Raw genomic sequence first — 12,076 nt, forward strand, 5'->3', positions numbered from 1 at the left:
TGACAAAGTGAGACTCTGTCCCCCCCCAAAAAAAGTCATTTGGGGACACTAATATAGAGTTACAGCTTGTTATTTTTCAAGTAAAGATATTAAAATAATAATTGCTATCATCTGCTATCACCAGCATTTCATGAAATAAATTACGTATAAAAACACTCTCAATTATCTCATAATTCTTTTCAGATTTGTAATTCAGACGTAACTTATATATGGTGAAATGCACATCTTAAATATACAAGTTGAATTTTTTTCTTATGGGATATGTACCCAGTACCCATATTAAGAGATGGAATATTTTCATTACTCCAGAAGGCTTCCCCGTGCTTCCTCTCAGACGTCTGCCTGCTGAAGTTCTGGAGTTTAGTCACTCTAGATTAACTTCACTTGTTTTTGAACTTTATGTAAGGAATCGTGTAGTACATATTTGAGTTGGAACTCATGCTCATTAGTTTCTGTGATTTGTCCATGTTGTTTTCTTTTTCCATTGTTCATTCTTTTCTCATTATTGCCTGCTTTTCCAGTGTATGACTACACCATGGTCTTATTCTTTGCAGTGGTGGTAGATATTTGGGTAGCTTCCAGTTTATGGCTGTTAGGAATCAAGATGCTGTGAACTTTCTTATAAGTCTTTTGGTGGATATGTGTATAGTACATGAGATATCTGGTTATACATTTGGTTTAACTTCAGTGGATATTTGCAAAACAGTTTTTCTATGTGGTGTACCAGAAATTACATTTTAACAACAAAAAGTAAGAAATATAGTCTCAAAAGAATGGATGAAGGATTTTAACTTTCCAAAGACTATATTTTGCCTTGTCCTTATTATCCTCATTTGGAAGACATTAATTTTCATGTAATTGAGGAGTCATTGACAAGTTGGTTCTGACAGTATATTTAATGAAACTCTTTCAAATTTTTATGCAAATTTTTTACAACATAATTTCGCTTATATTGTCTTAAACATTCAAATTTTTTTACAACATAATTTCGCAATTATTTCACAATAATTTTATATTGTCTTAAACGTTCTACTTTAAGTCCTCTTAAAGGTAGAGAATTCTATGTTTGAATTTTTTACTTTAACATTTCTTTATTTCTTTGTCCTGTAGCTTCTAACTTTTAGGGTGGTTAGAAATCTGAAGCCGGCCAAGTGTCGTGGCTCATGCCTGTCATCCTAGCACTTTGGAAGGCTGAGGTGGGAGGATTGGTTGAGCGCAGGAGTTTGAGACCAGGTGGAGCAAGAGTGAGACCCTGTCTTAACTAAAAATAGAGAAATTAGGTGGGCATAGTTGTGTATGCACACTTGTACTTCCAGCTACTTGGGAGGTTGAGGCAGGAGGACTGTTTAAGCCCAGAAGTTTGAGGTTGCGGTAAATTCTGAGGACATTCCTGCACTCTAGCTGGGGTAAAAGAGCTAGACCCTGTCTCTCTTCCCCCACCTCCCAAAAAAGGTCCAAAGCCATTTTGGCTCCTGATTCTTGTTAAGTGAAAACCTATAGTACTTTGTTTTATCTTTCTGTTGTTGTTCTAATGGGCACTTACTAAGACTTTTAAAATTGGAAACTCATGTTCTGGTATTCTGAAATTTATTTGTTTTTTTTGAGACAGAGTCTCACTATGTCACCCTTGGTAGAGTGCCGTGGCGTCACAGTTCACAGCAACCTCAAACTCTTGGGCTTAAGTGATTCTCTTGCCTCAGCCTCCCAAGGAGCTGGGACTACAGGCACCACCACAGCACCCAGCTATTTTTTGGTTGCAGTTGTCATTGTTGTTTAGCGGGCCTGGGCAAACCTGCCAGCCTCAGCATAACGTGGCTGGTACCCTACTCACTGAGCTCTGGCTGCCAAGCCTTTTCTGAAAATTTTCTTGAGTTTTTATTTTAAAACTTGAGTTTTGACTTCCTCTTCTCTCTTTCAGAAATTTCTTTTGTTTTGATATTGACTTTCATAGACCATGCATTTCATTTTTAAAAATCTCTTCCCTGCCATTTTTCCGTTTCTGTCTTTTTGGTTCCATTGACTGGGTAATTTCTTCAGTCAAATTATAATTTGTCTTATAATCTCAATATAAAAGTTTCTATTTCTGCAATTATATATTTTATAGTCTAGTTTATTGAGGTAGTATTAATATTTCCATAGAGTAAAATATACCTGTTTAGCATACAGGTTTGTATTTTCTCTGATGTGTATTACAAATTACATAAGGCGGCTTAAAATCGCATACATTTATTAAGGAGTTTCTGTGGGTCAGGAGCTTAGTTGAGCATATACAGGTTACAGATTGATTGGGTCTTCTGCTCAGGGTTTGACAAAACTACCCAGGGTATCAAGGTGTCAGCCAGAGCTGGGGTTTCAGCTGCAGATTAGGTCGGCTCTTCTCTTGTTGGCAAAATTCATTTCCTTGCAGTTGTAGAACTGATGTTGGCAGCTCCTAGCGGCCACCCCTCTTCCTGGCAGTTCATAACAAGGCTTCTTGTTTCTAGAAGGCCACCAGGAGAGTATTTTTCTGACTTCTGTCTCTGATCTCTCTTTTTAAAAGAATAGCTCACCCGTTGAGGCTTGGTCTATCCAGCATAATTTCTTTGTTATTAAAGTCAATTGACTAGGGGCATTTATTACATCTGCAAAGTCCCTTCACTTCTGCCATGAAGGTTGAGCAAGTCTCAAAGCCCAAAATCTGAAACTTCTTGAGCACAAACTTTGGAACACTTACCAGAACATTTTGGATTTTAGATTTTTGGATGCTCACCCAGTATTTACAATGCAAATAATATAAAATCTAATAAAATTAGAAACACTTTTGGTCCCATGCATTTCAGGTAAGGGATGTTAACCTGTATGAATAGAACTATGATATTAGATATTGAAGATTTTTGGCCGTTGGCTCATATTAAGAGACACTTAAAAACTATAGATGGGCGGGTTATTATGTGTCTTGCTATAATAGAATCTGGCAATGCCATTGCCTTATGCAACCCTTAGTGTCAGCGATTTTAGTTCTCCCCTTTTGGGTTGGTAAATTCCTCAAAGAAAGATCTTCTAATCTCCTGGCTCAAGAGGCTGAAAGCCTGGCTGCCAGCAAACCCAGGAGCCAGGAGGAGGAAGAGGGCTGGACGGCATTCAAGATGTAAACATCCACTTCATCTTCCAGTGTTGCTGTGCATCCTAACCCTCACCTCTGCCTGTTGTGCCTAGAGCCTGTTTGTTTTACTCTCTGGAAGGGTGAGAAGAAACAAACAAACACAAAAACAAACTATAGTTTTCTGCTAAAGAGGGTAGAGGGTAGGGGAAGCTGCTTGGCTGGGTGGAAGCGGGTGAGGATGTTGGAGGGATGGTGTCTCATTGTTCTGTAAGCAGATCTAAAGTGTTAGCCCTGTGTTTAGCCCCACCTGCAGCCCTGCCCCCAGGGTCACTTGATTTTACCAATTCTTGAGACTTAGAGGGGATTTTTCTGAATAAATTAGATTGCTTCATGGCTTTTCACTCTACTGGCTCAAGATTCAGTTTTTTAGGATGTACTAGGTCATAGCCATCCATCACTGTCTGCCTTCTGAAGTCTGTTGCTTTTAGGCAGGGCACGGTGGCTCACCTATAATCCTAGCACTCTGGAGGGCTGAGGCAGGTGGATTGCCTGAGCTAGGAGTTTGAGGCAAGAGGATCGCTTGAGCCCTAGAGATGTCACAGCACTCTACCCAGGGGGAGAAAGTGAGACTGTGTCTCAAAAACAAAAAATAAATAAAAGTCCGTAGCTCTTGCCTCTTAGGTTTGTCTGCTCTCCTTCCGCAGGTCGGGTATGCTTTTGGGCAGACCTTCACTGGCATTCTAATGGCGTTTGGAGAAGGCCTGAAGCACTTTTTTTCTTTTTTTAAACATTTCAGTTTAATAGGATACAAATGATTAGGTTACAATGTACATTTTTTAGGTAGGGTCCCTGTTGTAGTTGTGCCTCTCACCCAAGAGGTGTGCCATATTATACCCTTAGATTGTTCCCATAAGGTGGGAGCACGCCAGTCCCCCAGGTTGAATTGAATTGAGTTTTTCTCTTGTGTGGGTGTGTATTAGATCACATACTGAATTCATATTAATATTGAGTACACCGGATACTTGCTTTTCCATTCTTATGATACTTTACTAAAGAGAATGTTCTTCAACTCTGTCCAGGTTAATACAAAAGATGTAAAGCCTGCATCTTTTTTTATGGCTGAATATTTTTTAATGGGAAGTTTAAATGGCCTCTTCACTAGTAACAAACACGATCCCAGCTCACATTTATTGGGACATAATTGTATGCTAAATCCTGAGATTGAAACTTTACATGTGTTACTTAATCTGTCCAGTGTTTTTACGGGAGGTTAGGAACTATGTATTCCCCTTTCATGGATGAGGAACTCAAGGCCTAGAGAGGTTAACTTGTCTACGGTCAGGTACCTAGTAGGCATGCAAGCTGGTTTCTTTGTGCCAATGCTCTTTCTCTGCCTTACCTTTCCCTAAACACACTGGCGCTCCAGAAAGAGACATTCTCCTTCCCTCACTGATGCTCTGGTGGTGTCATGCTCGTTACTCCTCATGTCCCCATTCCCCACTCCCACCACCTCCTATCAGTTGGACTCCAGCCCTTGCCACCATGTCCAGTGCCACCCCTCATCTGAGTTGGGCCAGGCTCCTGCCATGTCTCATAGGACTGCCACAGTCATCTTACTCTCCCAGCTCATCTCTCCACTTCTGCTCCGAAGTTCTGCACACTGCTGCTAAAGTGGTCTTTCAAAACACAAGACATCTGGTCGTGATACTCTGTTACCAAACATGGTTTCTTATTGGTTTTAGGAGAAAGAAAGCTCTTGACTTGGCTCACATGGTCCTGTGTGATATGACTTGTGCCTTCCTCACCAGTCCTTTACCATTTCCTCTTTTGTTATCCAATCTCTATCTGTGCTGGCTTTTCCATCAGGGCCTCAGATATGCCAGGTGCCATCCAAATTGTGGCCCTTTATACGTGCTACTTTTTTTTTTTTTTATCTGAACAAACTCTTTCTTCCTTCTTCCCTCCCTTTCTTTTTTCCCCTTTGTTTTCCTTCCCTTCCCCTTCCCTAGTTCCTCTTTTCTTTTTTTATCAGATTAATGTGAAGGTATAAACAATTAGGTTACAATGTTTGTATTTGTTAGGTAGAGTCCCCGTTGTAGTTGTGGCACAGAAGGTGTGCCATGTTATACCCTCACATTGTGCCCATTACGTGGGAACATCGTTCCTTTTTGATGAACTCCAATCATTCTTTAGATAGCTTTTGCTATCCCCAAGATTAGGTTATGTCCTTCCTACTTTAATAGGTTTTATAGGCTTCACCTTGTATTTTTCTTTGTAGCAGTTGCTTTTACTGAAGAGGGCATGTCTATTTTAGTTACTGGTATGTTCACAACGTCTTTCAACATTGTTTTGTGCTCAGAATGTGCTCACTTCCTAGCAGAAGGAATGAATGGACTGTGATGGAATGGGCAGAGGCCTGAGCTCTGAAAGAGCTTAGCTTATTTTACAAACTCTTATGTTACCAGCTGACAATAGAGGGTAGATGGTTGCGTTTCATTAGACATACCTCTTATTTGCACACTAATGGCTGAAAAGACACACTTGCAAGAGTATTTCTTTGTCTAGTCTGTCTTCAGACAGATGATCAACCAAACACCTAAGGAAAGACTGTAGAAGGGAAGACTTTCTTTCTCTGCTTCTCACTGTAGGTAATGGTGAATTTGGTATTTTGATGGTGGTGAATGTAGTCCGTATAATATAGCATTGGGTTTCCAGCTATTTTGGCCTTAATTTAATAATTAAAACCTTTTGCCTCTTGTGTTCTCTATTCACATTGTGTCTTTTTAGGAGGGGAAGGGTGTCATGCATACTTTCTTGATTTTGAGACAGGGTAATCAGATTTTTTTATATTTATTTATTTTTTATTAATATTAAATCATAGCTGTGTACATCAATGTAATCATGGGGCACCATACACTGGTTTTATAAACAGTTTGACACATTTCATCACACTGGTTAACATAGCCTTCCTGGCATTTTCTTAGTTGTTGTGTTAAGACAATTATATTCTACATTAGATTTTTTTATTTTTTATTTTTTTTTGAGATAGGGTCTTTCTTTGTTACTTGGGCTAGAATGTAGTTGTATCATCACAGCTTACTACAACCTCAAACTCCTGGGTTCAAGTGATCTTCCTGCTTCACTCTTCTGAGTAGCTGGGTCTGCAGGCACCTGCTACAACACCCAGCTAGTTTTTCTATTTTTAATAGAGAAAGGTCTTGTTTTTATTCAAGCTTTTTTGGGGGGTAGAGACAGTTTCACTTTATCGCCCTCGTTAGAGTGCTGTGGTGTCACACAGCTCACAGCAACCTCTAACTCCTGGGCTTAGGCGATTCTCTTGCCTCAGCCTCCTGAGTTGCTGGATCTACAGGTACCTGCTACGACGCCTGGCTGTTCTTATTGTTGCAGTTTGGCCAGGGCCAGGTTTGAAGCCGCCACCTTCGCTATATGGGGCCGGCGCCCTGCCCACTGAGCCACAGGGGCCGCCCTTCAAGCTGGTTTTGATCTGTTGGCCTTAAGCAGTCCTCCTGCCTCACCTCCCAAAGTGCTAGCCTGGCTTCAGATTTGATTTGATGTATTTATTTTACTTCTACCAATAATTGAGTAGCAATCTCTGAATATTAAAGCTCAGAAAACCTGGGCGGCGCCTGTGGCTCAGTCAGTAAGGCGCCGGCCCCATATACCGAGGGTGGCGGGTTCAAACCCGGCCCCAGCCAAACTGCAACCAAAAAAAAATAGCCGGGCGTTGTGGCGGGCGCCTGTAGTCCCAGCTACTCGGGAGGCTGAAGCAGGAGAATCGCCTAAGCCTAGGAGTTGGAGGTTGCTGTGAGCTGTGTGAGGCCACGGCACTCTACCCGAGGGCCATAAAGTGAGACTCTGTCTCTACAAAAAAAAAAAAAAAAAAAAAAGCTCAGAAAACCTATACGAAGATAGGTTCTAAGGACTCTTCTAAGAATGCTATTCTCTTTGTTAAAGTTTTCCTTTACCCTGGGTCACACCTTGACGGTATCTAAGGTGACAGTGGGAATGTGGTCTTTTAGGAACTGAGCTTTATCTTTATCTAGGGAAGAGTTACTAGTACTGGTAATTCATTGCTGTTTTTTGGAAGCAGTATCTTACCCTGACTTGTTTAAATCTTTCGTAATTAAATACCCAAAACTCAATCAAAAGTGAGCGCTTTTCAATAAAAGAAATTAATTGGTAAGTAAACTGAGGTGTAATAAAAGAAGTTATTTGCTAAGTAAACTGAGGTATAGCATATCCTACTTTATAGATCAAGAAGTTATTTTCTTTATCTTTGCAGAATGAGGTATGGAGATGTTCTTGAAAGAACACCCTTACCCCTGTAGACCTTTATGCCAACCTTAAGAATTTCAGTTGGAGTATACTTCCTATTATTCAAGTTTAGAACAGTGAGAAAGAGAGTAGATTGGAGTTGTGAAGGGAGTTGGGAAGTCTGTGGACTTAAAAATTCTCTTTCCTAGATCTGTTCATCCTCTGTAGGACTTCTTCAGTGGCCTTTTCTCGGGGTGCCTGCTTCTGGTCATGCTCCCCTTTAGTCTCTTTGCCCTAATGCTGCTTCTTTGGTTTTCCTGGAGCAGTAGTATTATTATTTAACATTTCCATAGTGTCTTCCCATGGCCTTTAAGATAAAGTTGAGATGTTAGTTTACCAGGGGTCCTCAAACTACGGTCCGCGGGCCACATGAGGTGGTGTGATTGTATTTGTTCCCATTTTGTTTTTTTTACTTCAAAATAAGATATGTGCAGTGTGCATAGGAATTTGTTCATAGTTTTTTTAAAACTATAGTCCGGCCTCCAGCAGTCTGAGGGACAGTGAACTGGCCCCCTGTTTAAAAAGTTTGAGGACCCCTGGTTTAGGCTGTCAGAGTTTTCATGCCAGACTAATCTTTGTGCTTCCTGCTTTGTATTTTATTTCCCAGTCATGTTCAAGTTTTAGTTCCTGAAGTCAGTATAGTTTTTGCTTATTTTGTCCCTTCTTCAAAGAATACTACCCCCCTTCCTAGCCAAGTCCAGTGTCACAGGCCGTACTCAGAGTACTCTGTTTCTGAGAAACATTACTGCAGCATCTGAGCTCAGTGAGAAGTCCTTGCTGGTTGTCCCCATGGAATCTTGCACTTCTCCTGTTGGAATTTAGTATACGATTTATAAATGTGTGTTTAATTCATTGTCCCTCCCACTAGTTGGAGAGCTTTCTGAAGGTAAGAACTATGTTTAACTTACTTATTGTCATTCTGTCATTCCTAACACAGGATTCAGCGCAGTGAAAATTTGGTTTATAGCTTAGTGCAACCAAAAACAGATCAATTGAAGAGGACTTTTGAATATAATTTTGAAACTGATAAGAGACGGACATAGTAAACTCCTGTCTTAGAACTTTATTCCAAATTTGTTGGAAGGGAAGAGATGCGCTCTGTCACAAGGGTTTGTACCTGTGTTCTGGTGTGGATGTAGGAAATACTCAGCTCTGCGGAGCCAAAGAAGCAAGTTAAATTGGTCAGTTAAAACTTTATTTTTAGACATCCAAAATTTATTCTGTGTCTCTGGAGGGTGAGCCTGAGTTGTTAAAATTATAAGCAATTTAAACATTTGAGTGGAGAAGTGGGGGAGGGGTGCATGATAAAAATGAATTTTTAAAGAACTCCTTGAAACTTTGGGGAAAGCAGATCCCAAAATGTTTTAAAGGAGCAAGTAGGTAAGAGCCTCTTACCTCTGAAAAGAGGTGTACAATGTGGACAGTCCTCTGTGTCCACAATCGCACGTGGTCCCATTCTGGGCTGCTTGTTCTTAGATGAGAAATTCTACAAATGTGATTCTTAGTACCCCTATGATTTGGGAAAGAATGCTCTATTTAGATGGTTTAGGTAGGACATTAAACATTTTCAGAAATAGCTATCCCTGTATCTTCCTAATCCAGAGAATTACATATAGTTGTATGAGCCTTGCTGGTTAGTTAGACTTATGCCTCTTGAATAGGCCAGAAACAAATCATTTCTGCAACTCCAGATGGTAGATTTTGTTTTCCTAAAAATAATTAGAAGTTTGTTTAAGGCCAGTGTTACTTCAGTAGGCCACCACCCTTCCCCCAAAATCACCATGACACCCTGTACATCTAGAGATAACATGAGATGGAAAACTCACAGTAACTGTTTTCTAATCTTATTTTAGTTTGTTTTCTTTCTCCCAGTCCTTTTGGAGGTTTTCTTGGCCCAGAGGCAGCATTGAATAATAGGTGTGAATTTCACCTATTGTCAACTAAGCCTACTTGTCAACTGAAGAAAGCAGTCACTCACTAGGCTAACCGCAGTCTTAATCTTACTCCTGGAATCTTTGCCCTGAGGCAGAAATTTCCATTCATTATTTAGAGGAAATGAAGTTACGGATTCAAAGTTGAGATGTCTTAGAAATTTAAAAAGATGTCAGAGGACGAATTAAGAAACCCATTGGGTGTTGAAAGGTGCTGTCTAGTATCGGCCAGTTTTTATTGTCTGCGACTCCCTGTAGCGAACTTCACCTGTACACAAATGTTAAAACAAAAGCTTGTATGAGATTGTGAAAAACAGATATCCAGAGCTATGATTCTGGTGGGGTTGAGGGGTGATTTATTTTATTTATTTTTTTTCTTTTTGGACATTTGAGTTTGTCTGGGGATTTTTTTTTTCTTTCTTTCTGTTTTTTTTTTTTTCTTCTTTTTCTTTTGAGACAAAATCTCACTGCGTCAACTGGGTAGAGTGCTAGGGCATCATAGCTCACAGAAACCTCAAACTCTTGGGCTCAAGTGATCCTCTTGCCCCAGCTTCCTGAATGCCTGGGACTACAGGTGCCCATTACAGCATCTGGCTATTTTTAGAGATGGGGTCTCGCTCTGGCACAGGCTCATCCCAAGCTTGTGAGGGTTTGGGTTAGGGCTAGGGTTAGGCCACCTGCCTTGGCCTCCCAGAGTGTTGGGATTACAGGTGTGAGCCACGGTCATGCCTGTCTGGAGACATTTTGATTGTGGACAGAAGCCAGGGGTGTAGCTACACATGCTGTACAAAAATATCAACAGTGCCATAGTTGAAAAATGCTGATATAGATAGGTATTAATACATAAACATTCATGTGTGTATGTAAATCTTTGTTTTGGGACTTTTTTTTAGAACGTAAAAATATTTAAGGAAACAAAATTCATTCCCATTCTTAGATCTGTCAGCCCTTTCAAAATGGTGAGTGACACACATAAACCCTTTCAGAGCCAGGAAGAGTATCTGTTTTTCAAAGCTTGTTCCTTTGGAAGTAGAATAGTGCGGGATAGAGGTATGCTCCTTCACATGTACAAGAGGCATTGGGCACTGTCCTTGACAGAATCTTCAGACAGCTGATATTCTTTTCTGGAACATTTTACCTATGCCCTTCTTGACACTGAAATACTTTTTACATAGTGCTGAAAAGTTAGCCTTTACCTCTGCCCTGCCAGTCTAAGCCTCCTAAATATCTGCAGAAAGGAAAATCAGGTAAACAGAAGAAGTAAAGGAGGTGGCATGGTTGTGGAATTGCATTCAAGTTCAGATTATCGGCTTTAAGAGTTTTTAGGTGATGGGTTTTTAGGTGATTGTAATGAAAATCCTTTGTCTTGTTTTGTTTCTACAAATAGAAACAAAACAATAGCTCACAACTGTGAGCTATTCCCTGAAGTTTTGGAACACTTGCTTTATATTCTATTTTAGCTCTATTTCTAATGAAAAAGGTGAATCGTTTGTTTATAATAACAAATAGTTGGTTATTGGTATGAAAACAAAAATAGCTTTATTTGGTTATAGTAAAAATCTAGGAAGGAATAGCTTAACCTCATGATATGACTACAGATTAATATAACTGGATGATGTTGAAATTGTTTTGAAAAATTCAAGCATTGTAAAGTCATATTTTTCTGTATTCCTAATTTGCATTGTTGTGAAGGGGCAATATAACTCGTGTCTTAGAGGATGGTGGTAAACTGTGCTTTCTGTCTGCATTATTTAAGATAGGTTAGGCTATACATAACCAAAAAACAAACACACAAAAACCCCACCAGCAATCGACTCTAAAGTATCAATGAGGTAAAAGTGTATTTCTTGTTTGGGTAAAAAGAAGTTCAGAAGTGGGCAGGGCTCATATGACTGTTCCACAGAAAATGAGCCCAGCTTCTCCCCATCTGATGTACTGGCAGCCTTGGTAGAAGGCCTTTTTGTCTAAGATGGGTGCTAGAGGTTGTGTTCATTAATAAATTCTGACCTGGCCATTTGGATGCCAACACAGATGTAAACCTGACTGGTAACTTATCCCAGCTAAGGGGTGTATGTAATGTTGCAAAGGCTATCTAGCCACGACAGTCCTGAGATAGACACCTCACACGTGCGACAGATCACCTCCATCTAGTCCTGATATTATCTGCCAGTAAGCTTGTCTAATATGGGTCAAAAACAGTACAAATACGAGGTCATGTGATGAAAAGAGCCTACCCCATTTCTCCTGGCCTTGAATCACATCCCTCTGAGCTTGTACTCTGTTGGGTCAAACTTCCTATTTTGTAAAATGCATGCATTTAGCATTTACTCTTTGCTCTCTTAGTATTTTTTTCTCTTCAACATCACATCTGCTTTCCATCCAGTGAGAACATGGAAGAGCTGAAGAAGTTTGCCTTTTTCTTTTAAGGAATTGCCCAGGAGTTGCACAACACTTCTATCTCATTAGCCAAAACACAGTCACAGGGTCTTTTATAGTTTGAAGGGAGTCTGGAGAAATAATTTTTCCAGTAGAAGACAATCGATCCAACAAAAAACTGGAGTCGTTGTTACTAAAGAAAGCCTGACAACTAGCAGGCTTGGAAACAATAACTCAGTGAAAATACTAAGAAAAATAGGGACTACTTAATCTCATCAAAGCTCTTAACGATTATAAAAACAAGGTAGTTTTGTATGGCAATTAATTATTTTATTTATTCCATCTTCTCTTA

At 40.0% G+C, this 12,076-nt stretch overlaps 1 protein-coding gene across 2 annotated transcripts in view; it reads left to right on the forward strand.

Annotated features, from left to right (window-relative positions):
* The window catches only part of TMEM245 (transmembrane protein 245), a 103,832-nt gene that overhangs the window by 91,348 nt on the left and 408 nt on the right, over positions 1 to 12,076 (forward strand). The window lies entirely within an intron of this gene.

This window comes from Nycticebus coucang, chromosome 2 (genome assembly GCF_027406575.1).
Source record: "Nycticebus coucang isolate mNycCou1 chromosome 2, mNycCou1.pri, whole genome shotgun sequence".
Classification (NCBI taxonomy): Eukaryota; Metazoa; Chordata; class Mammalia; order Primates; family Lorisidae; genus Nycticebus; species Nycticebus coucang.